We start from the raw sequence: 9,185 nt of genomic DNA, 5'->3' as shown, positions 1-9,185 counted from the left end.
TTCCCCATTGAGAATTATATTTGCTGTGGGCTTTTGTTATATGGCTTTTAAGATGTTGAGGAATGTTCCCTCTATCCCTATGCTCTGAAGAGTTTTGATCAGGAATGGATGCTGTATTTTGTCAAATGCTTTCTCTGCATCTATTGAGAGGATCATATGGTTCTTGTTTTTTCTCTGATATGATCTATCACATTGATCTGATATGATCTATCACATTGATTTCACAGAATTCATGGAAAGGACTTGGCATCATGCCCGGCACAGAGGAAATCTTAGTAGCTTTAATTATTCTCCTTTATCCTGTTAGCCTTTGTCTAGTCGTAGAGATCGACGTGCAGAATCAGATGGTGCTGCTGGAGGATGGTGAGGCCCCGCCCTTCTCCCATCTTATCCTGGCCACCGGCAGCACTGGGCTCTTCCCGGGCAAGTTTAACCAGGTTTCCAGCCAGGAGCTGGCTATCTAGGCCTACAAGGACATGGTGAAGCAGGTCCAGCACTCACAGTCAGTGGTGGTGGTGGGAGGCGGCTCTGCTGGCGTGGAGATGGCAGCGGAGGTTAAGACCGAATTCCCCGAGAAAGAGGTCACTCTCATCCACTCCCAAGTGGCCCTTGCCGACAAGGAGCTCCTGCCCTGTGTCCGGCAGGAAGCGAAGGAGATCCTGCTCCAGAAAGGCGTGCAGCTGCTGCTGAGTGAGCGGGTGAGCAACCTGGAGGACCTGCCTCTTAACGAGTATCGAGAGCGCATCCAAGTGCACACGGACAAAGGCACGGAGGTGGCCACCAACTTGGTGATCGTCTGCAATGGCATTAAAGTCAACAGCTCTGCCTACCACAGTGCATTGCTGGCCAGCAATGGTGCTCTGAGAGTGAACTAGTACCTCCAGGTGGAGGGCTACAATCACATCTATGCCATTGGCGACTGTGCGGACGTGAAGGAGCCCAAGATGGCCTATCACGCCGGCCTCTATGCCAGCATCGCCGTGGCCAACATTGTCAACTCCAGGAAACAGAGGCCCCTCAAGGCCTATAAGCCAGGTGCACTGACGTTCCTCCTGGCCATGGGGAGAAATGATGGCGTGGGCCAGATCAGTGGCTTCTATGTGAGGCGGCTCATGGTGTGGCTGGCCAAGCGCCGGGACCTGTTCGTCTCCTCCAGCTGGAAGACCATGTGACAGTCTCCACCTTGAAGCGGAGCTGGGTGGGAGACAGGTTGGCTGCCCCACTGGAGGCCTCACCCAGGACTCCCGTCCTGTGGACCAAGGCCAACCAGGCTCCCCTTCTGGAAATAGGACGTGCTGCCACCCGAGAGGTGCAGGCCATTCCGTGCTGTCTGACCTTGGGGCCTAGCAGGGTAGGAGGCTCAGCCCGTTGTTCTGTTTGTAACGTTTTACAAGCGTCCATCCATGGGGACACAGTTATCCAAAATGAGGAAAATGTTGCAATAAAAGACTATATTGTAAGAAAAAAAAGTGTTGAACCATCTTTGCTTCCCAGGGATAAATCCCACTTGGTCATGGTGAATAATCTTCTTAATATACTGTTGTATCCTATTGGCTAGTATCTTGTTGAGAATTTTTGCATCCATGTTCATCAGGGATATTGGTCTGTAATTCTCCTTTTTGGTGGGGTCTTTGTCTGGTTTTGGAATTAAGGTGATGCTGGCCTCATAGAATGAATTTGGAAGTACTCCATCTCTTTCTATATTTCCAAACAGCTTTAGTAGAATAGGTATGGTTTCTTCTTTAAACGTTTGATAGAATTCCCCTGGGAAGCCATCTGGCCCTGGACTTTTGTGTCTTGGGAGGTTTTTGATGACTGCTTCAATTTCCTCCCTGGCTATTGGCCTGTTCAGGTTTTCTATTTCTTCCAGTTCCAGTTTTGGTAGTTTATGGTTTTCCAGAAATGCATCCATTTCTTCTAGATTGCCTAATTTATTGGCATATAGCTGTTCATAATGTGCTTTTAAAATCATTTGTATTTCCTTGGTGTAGGTAGTGATCTCTCCTTTCTCATTCATGATTTTATTAATTTGAGTCTTCTCTCTCTTCTTTTTAATAAGGATGGCTAATGGTATATCTATCTTATTAATTCTTTCAAAGAACCAACTCCTGGTTTTGTTGATCTGTTCCACAGTTCTTCTGGTCTCGATTTCATTGAGTTCTGCTAGAATCTATATTAACTCTCTTCTTCTGCTGGGTGTAGGATCTATTTGCTGTTTTCTCTCCAGCTCCTTTAGGTGCAAGGTTAGCTTTTGTATTTGAGTTCTTTCCGGTTTTTGGATGGATGCTCATATTGCAATGTATTTCCCCTCAGGACTGCTTTTGCTGTATCCCAAAGATTTTTAACGGTTGTATCTTCATTCTCATTAGTTTCCATGAATCTTTTTAATCCTTCCCTAATTTCCTGGTTGACCCTTTCATCTTTTAGCAGGATGGTCCTTAACCTCAACGTGTTTGAAATCCTTCCAAACTTCTTGTTGTGATTTAGTTCTAATTTCAAGGCATTATGGTCTGAGAATACGCAGGGGACGATCCCAATCTTTTGGTATCGGTTCAGACCTGATTTGTGACCCAGTATGTGGTCTATTCTGGAGAAAGTTCCTTGTGCACTTGAGAAGAGTGTGTATTCAGCTGCGTTTGGATGTAGAGTTCTGTAGATATCTGTGAAATCCATCTGGTCCAGTGTATCATTTAAAGCTCTTGTTTCTTTGGAGATGTGCTTAGAAGACCTATCAATTGTAGAAAGCACTAGATTGAAGTCACCAAGTATAACTGTATTATTATCTAAGTATGTCTTAACTTTGGTTATTAATTGATATATTTGGCAGCTCCCACATTTGGGGCATATTTATTGATGATTGTTAAGTCCTCTTGTTGGATAGATCCTTTGAGTATGATATAGTGTCCCTCTTCATCTCTCACTACAGTCTTCAGGATAAATTTTAGTTTATCTGATATGAGGTTGGCTACCCCTGCTTTCTTTTGAGGACCATTTGAATGGTAAATGGTTCTCCAACCTTTTATTTTCCGGCTGTAGGTGTCCTTCTGTCTAAAATGAGTCTCTTGTAGACATCAAATAGATGGGTCCTGCTTTTTTATCCAGTCTGAAACCCTGCGCCTTTTGATGGGGTCCATTAAGCCCGTTCACGTTCAGAGTTACTATTGAAAGATAGAAGTTTAGTGTCATCATGATATCTATTCAGTCCCTGTTTTTGTGGATTGTTCCACTGAACGTCTTAAAGGGGAATTTTAAGAGTCCCCCTTAAAATTTCTTGCAGAGCTGGTTTGGAGGTCACATATTCTTTCAGTTCCTGCCTGTCTTGGAAGCTCTTTATCTCTCCTTCTATTTTGAATGAGAGCCTTGCTGGATAAAGTATTCTTGGCTGCATGTTTTTCTCATTTAGGACCCCGAATATATCCTTCCAACCCCTTCTGGCCTGCCAGGTCTCTGTGTAGAGGTCTGCTGTTAATCTGATATTTCTCCCCATATAAGTTAGGGATCTCTTGTCTCTTGCTGCTTTAAGGATCTTCTTTTTATCTTTGGAATTTGCAAGCTTCACTATTAGATGTCGAGGCATTGAACGGTTTTTATTGATTTTAGGAGGTATCTCTCTATTTCCTGGATCTGAATGCCTGTTTCCCTTCCCAGATTAGGAAAGTTTTCAGGTATGATTTGTTCAAATACATATTCTGGCCCTCTGGCCCTTTCGGCACCCTCGGGAACCCCAATTAAACGTAGATTTTTCTTCCTCAGGCTGTCACTTATTTCCCTTAATCTATCCTCATGATCTTTTAATTGTTTGTCTCTTTTTTCCTCAGTTTCCCTCTTTGCCATCAACTTGTCTTCTATGTCACTCACTCGTTCTTCCACCTCGTTAATCCTCGTCGTTAGGACTTCTAGTTTGGATTGCATCTCATTTAATTGATTTTTAATTTCTGCCTCATTAGATCTAAATTCTGCAGTCATGAAGTCTCTTGAGTCCTTTATGCTTTTTTCTAGAGACACCAGTAGCTTTATAATAGTGCTTCTGTTTTGGCTTTCTGACATTGAATTGTAATCCAAATTTTGTAGCTCTGTGGGAGAGAGGACTGTTTCTGATTCTTTCTTTTGAGGTGAGGTTTTCCTTCTACTCACTTTGCTCAGTGCAGAGTGGCCAAAAACAAGTTGTATTGGGAAAAGGAGAAAAAGAGAGAAGAGAAAGAAGAAAAGAAAAAGAAAAAAATAAAAAGAGGAGAAGAAAAGAAGAAAAGAAAAAAGGGAGAGAAGCAAACAGAAATCAAAAAAAAAAAAAAACAAGGGGGAGTATCCTCTGATTCTGTATATTGTAAATCCCTTGACTTCCCCTGGAACTTCCCAGTGCTGCTTGGTCAATAATTTGTTTTTCCCCTGTGGGTCTAGCTGGTCTTCTGGGGGAGGGGCCTGCTGTGCTGATTCTCAGGTGTGAGCACTTCGGAGAGCTGCTCAGCCCCCTGCCTGGTGCAGGGCTCAGTGGGAGCTGTTTAACCTGTTTATCCTGTGAGGCCCCAGGAGGAACAACCACAGTGGCGGCGGCCAGCTCTCCAGCCCTAGAGTCAGCTCCAGCAGTAGCTACCGCAGCTCTCAGTCTGCAGGGGCCTGGATGCTCCCGGGGCGGGGCCGCTGATCTGCTCACTGAGCTGCTCCCGGGGCTGCGCAGCCCCCCCCCCAATCTGGATTTTGATTCATAGCTAGAAAAGCTTCTTCTACACCCACACCATGGAAGAACTGTGCAGCCTCATCGTGTTACAGTTCAGTCTCTGGTCCATTTAGATCTTGTTCTTGCATATAGTGTGAAGAAGGGATCTAATTTCATCTTTTTCCAAATAGCGATCCAGTTGTCCCAGCACCATTTGTTACAACGTCCGTCTTAGCCCTGCAGATTGAAGATAATGTCTGTCCATCTGCACTGAGCTCTATTTCCAAACTCTGTCCTCTTGGTCAGTGGAGAATGCTTTGCAGTTTGTTTTCAGTAGTTCAACTTGTGATTTCCCTGTTCTTCAGCCATTTTTGTGTATTTCTCCATATGTACTTTAACATCAGCTTGCCTAAAGCAAAAAAAAAAAATTAAAAATTAAAAAATGATTTTAAAATTTACTGATCCTTTGTTGAAATCCCATTAATTTCACACTGTACCTTCAGGAGCCCTGACATCTGGGTGACTGAGAAGCCATATCCAAGGACAGAGGGAGCCTGTCTGTTTATTCACGTCTACTGTTCCAGTTATTTGCTGCTGCATGGCTGACCACCCGAGACTCGGCTGGTTAAAACAACATTTCTGAGTCAGGGATTCACCATGCTTGGCTGGGCAGTGTGCTGTACTACATGGGGTCACATGGGCCGCCCTGGAGGCCCCAGATGACGTCATGGACGTGTGGGAAGCCTAGCCTTGCTTGGGCCTCTCATCTCCCACGCGGCCTTTCCCACTGTGGCTCCACAAGGACCCTTGTGTGGTCTCTCAGGGCTTACGGGCACAGGGGCACAAGAGACAGCAGGTGGGGCCAAAGCACATGATCATCCCTTATGCTATTTTCTGTTGTCACAAGGCCTCCCTGGATCCGAGGGGTGGTCCTGAGAGCCCTTGACCCGTAAAAGGCTGGTCGGAGGCCAGTGGCCTCCTCAGCCTGACACATCTGCGTGCTGAGGAGTGTTTTCTGTGCCTGTTAACAGGTTTTGCACATGTCTTGGTAGATTCGTAAGCTGCTGAGTCTGTTTTCTTGCTGTTGTAAATGAACCTTTCTCTCCCACTATATTGGGTCACTTTTTGCATCTGAACACTGCTGCTTTTCTGTGGGTTAACTTGACATCCCAATTTGTTGATTTTTTTTTAGTTAGTTTTGTAACTGATAGTCTGGATTTTCCTAATGCAATACCATCTTGTCATCTGTATACAGAGATACTTGTACTTATTTTCTAATCTTTAGGCCTGTGATGTGTTTTCCTTGTCTAGTGACATTGCCTAATGTTAGACAGAAGGGAAGACCATGGGAATGCCTCAGTATTTCCCCTTCCGGAACATGCCAGCTTCTGTCAGGATATCACTGTACTAGGGAGTAACATTCAAGTTATCTGAAGTACTTCGAATTAGGATGGTAATGAATTTTGTTAGTCTTTCTTTCTTTCTTTTTAGCATCTATGGAGGTAATCATATAAGTTTTCATTGTAGACCCATTCATATGATATTGGTAGATTTCCAAGTATCAAACCACCCTTATATTCCTGTGTAAGTCTCACATGGTTGCTGACTTTTTTTCTTAATGTAAGAGTCTGTTTGCTGAGACACTGCCTCTCTCTATGTCTCTCATAAATAAATAAATAAATAAATAAATAAATAAATAAATAAATCTTTTTTTTTATATATTTTATTTATTTATGATAGTCACAGAGAGAGAGAGAGGCAGAGACACAGGCGGAGGGAGAAGCAGGCTCCATGCACTGGGGGCCTGATGTGGGATTCGATCCCGGGTCTCCAGGATCGCACCCTGGGCCAAAGGCAGGCGCCAAACCGCTGCGCCACCCAGGGATCCCTAAATAAATCTTTAAAACAGAGTCTGTTTGCTAATATTTTATTTTGAAATTTTATATTCATAAATGATACTGGTCTAAAATTCTCTTCTGTGTGTGAGTGCTTATCTCTATCAGTTTTAGGTATGTTATACTTGCTGGATTAAAGAAACCTGAAGTCTGCCCTCTGAAATTATTTGGTGTTGGGGCTAGCTGGCCTATAAAAATATGGTACAACTCTCCCATGAAACCATCTTACGTGGTGCTTTCTTTTTTTTTTTTTACTTTTTTAAATTTTTATTTATTATTTTTTTTTACTTAAAAAAATTTTTTTTTTACTTGGTGCTTTAAAGGAGGGCAGCTCCCTGATGAGTTTCTGACTTTTTTTCTTGGTCCCTTCAAGCTTCCTATCTCTGTTGCGGTTGATTTGGGTGAAATTTTTCCCTAGAAAATTATTCATTTCATCTAAGCTACCAACTTGTTTTTTGCATAGAGGTCTCAGCAAGTTCCTTAAGTGACTCAAGATAGAAAAGTCAAATTTGAGATCCTACAAGAGGGCTTCGGAGAAACCACAGCTGTGCACACCACTGCGTGCGGATAATCATCCTTCCTGTCTTTCTTGGTGCCACTGTAGCAAGGCGTTCTGATAAATCATGCTTAGAAAGCAAAAGCTTGGAACTGAAACTCAGCTTATAACACAGTGGCGGTCACATTCAGTGTAGTGAGTTTATTGGCAGTCCTGGAAACACTACATTTGTTGCCTTCAACATCCAAGACAAACAGCTACCTGACAGGAACGCGGCTGGAGTAGCCGCTCCGGGGACAGCGGAGGGGCCTCCGGAAGGGCGAGCCAGAGCTGCCCCGCGTCCTGCAGTCGCGCTGCTGGCCACTTACCCAACGGACCCGAAACGAGGAGCTCGAGGGGACTGCTGCACCCCTGCTCACCACACATTTGTCACAACAGCCAAGACGTGCAAGCAGCCCAAGTGTCCACTGGTGGGAGAACGCGTAAAGCCATGTGGCCGAGCGACATGCAGTAGCATCTGGCTCGGCCTAAAACGAAAAGGAAATAAATTGTGGCACCCGCTACAACATGGCTGGCCCCGGGGGACGTGTGAGACACGGTGACCGCGTCAGGGGCCAGGGCCAGGCGGGCAGCAGGCAACCGGCAGGCACAGACGTCCAGCGTCACAAGAGGAGCTGTTGGTGGCGGCCTCGGGCCGGGCCTGTAGGCTGGGGTGGCCGGGCCTGGCCTCGCAGCTCGCCGCAGCCCTGGTCTGGTGTTCGCCTGGATTCTGCTCCTGCAGAGGACGCTGAGAAGAACAGGCACGGAACCGAGTGGCCCGCGTGTACGGTCCCGCGAGCACAGTCCGTGGCTGGGAGGAACGGCGAGGGGTGGCAGGTGGCAGGCCGGGGAGTGACCCCGCGGACCTTGGCTGCTCTGCGGTGGGGAGGCCACACGCCGCTGGGCCGCAGGGGGCGCCCTGCCAGATCCTGGGAGCTCTGTGCGCCCGGCCCGAGGTGACCTGCCGCCCTCACCACCCTGTGCCTCCAGGCAGCCCGGCCCCTGCCTCGGTGTCCCCAGCCCGGCTGGGAATGTCCCAGACACCCAGCGCCGTTGGTAGCACGTGAGCACTGGGAGGTTGTTAGATTGTGCCCATTCTTTTTTTTTTTTTTAAGATTTTATTTCCTTATTCATGAGAGACAGAGAGAGAGAGAGGCAGAGACACAGGCCGAGGGAGAAGCAGGCTCCATGCAGGGAGCCCGAAGTGGGACTCGATCCCGGGTCTCCAGGATCAGGCCCTGGGCTGAAGACAGTGCCAAACCGCTGAACCACCAGGGCTGTCCGATTGTGTCCATTCTAATCCCCGTGGGGACACACATTGTGTGATGGAAAAGGAATGTGACCCACAATTTAAAGCATGTGTGTTACATCTCATGGGTCTGTTTAGACTTCACTCTAACAGCACGGATGTTGCCCTCTGTTACGTAGCCAACAAGCATGAGATTTGGGTGCTGGGAACTTGGCAGCTTTGGGGGAGGACAGGGTTGGCCGACCTGGGTGGCCCTGAAAGAGGAGTGCGCACAGAGAGCTAGGGGCTGAGTGCACGGAGGGTCCTCGTGCTCTGGCAGTCACAGCCTCCCAGGTCTGGCGCCCAGCGATCCAGGCCCTTTCCTGGGGCCCTGGGGCCTCTGTAGTTTCAGGAAAACAACCGAAGGCATCCACAGGGAACATCCATCTCCTCTTGCCGTCAGAGGTGCCTCTCCCACGGGCCTCAGCCTGTTCCTGCCTGCACCGGGTCCAGCCCACCTGTCCACCCTCCCCACCAGAGGGCGGTGGTCAGGAGCCACCCTGCAGTGCCCACTCCTGTCTTCTAAACATCCTTTGATGGCCTGTCCCCATGGCAGCTGACACTTCCTTTTGGCAGGGAAACCTCAACTCCTGGAAGGAGTTTTCTCTGTGTGCTGGCAGGCTTCCTCCTCTCCTGTTCTCTCAGACCCCCGCCAGCCATTCGTTGCCCCCTGCCTTCCAGCAACCTCACTCTGGTGCTCCCTCCTCCTCCCCCGCCTAGGGCCCAGTCAGCAAGTCCTGGGGCACCTCCTGCAGGCGGGCCTCCTGGCTTTTCTCTGCTGGCTTCTCTTTATCTTCACAACCTCTTCTCTGT

General features: G+C 47.4%; 1 pseudogene; it reads left to right on the top strand.

Moving 5' to 3' along the window:
* Positions 1-1,187, top strand: LOC112922434 (ferroptosis suppressor protein 1-like; annotated as a pseudogene).
* Positions 1,188-9,185: the final 7,998 nt, after the last annotated feature.

This window comes from Vulpes vulpes, chromosome 16 (genome assembly GCF_048418805.1).
Source record: "Vulpes vulpes isolate BD-2025 chromosome 16, VulVul3, whole genome shotgun sequence".
Classification (NCBI taxonomy): domain Eukaryota; kingdom Metazoa; phylum Chordata; class Mammalia; order Carnivora; family Canidae; genus Vulpes; species Vulpes vulpes.
This window is presented reverse-complemented; position numbering and strand designations above follow the sequence as displayed.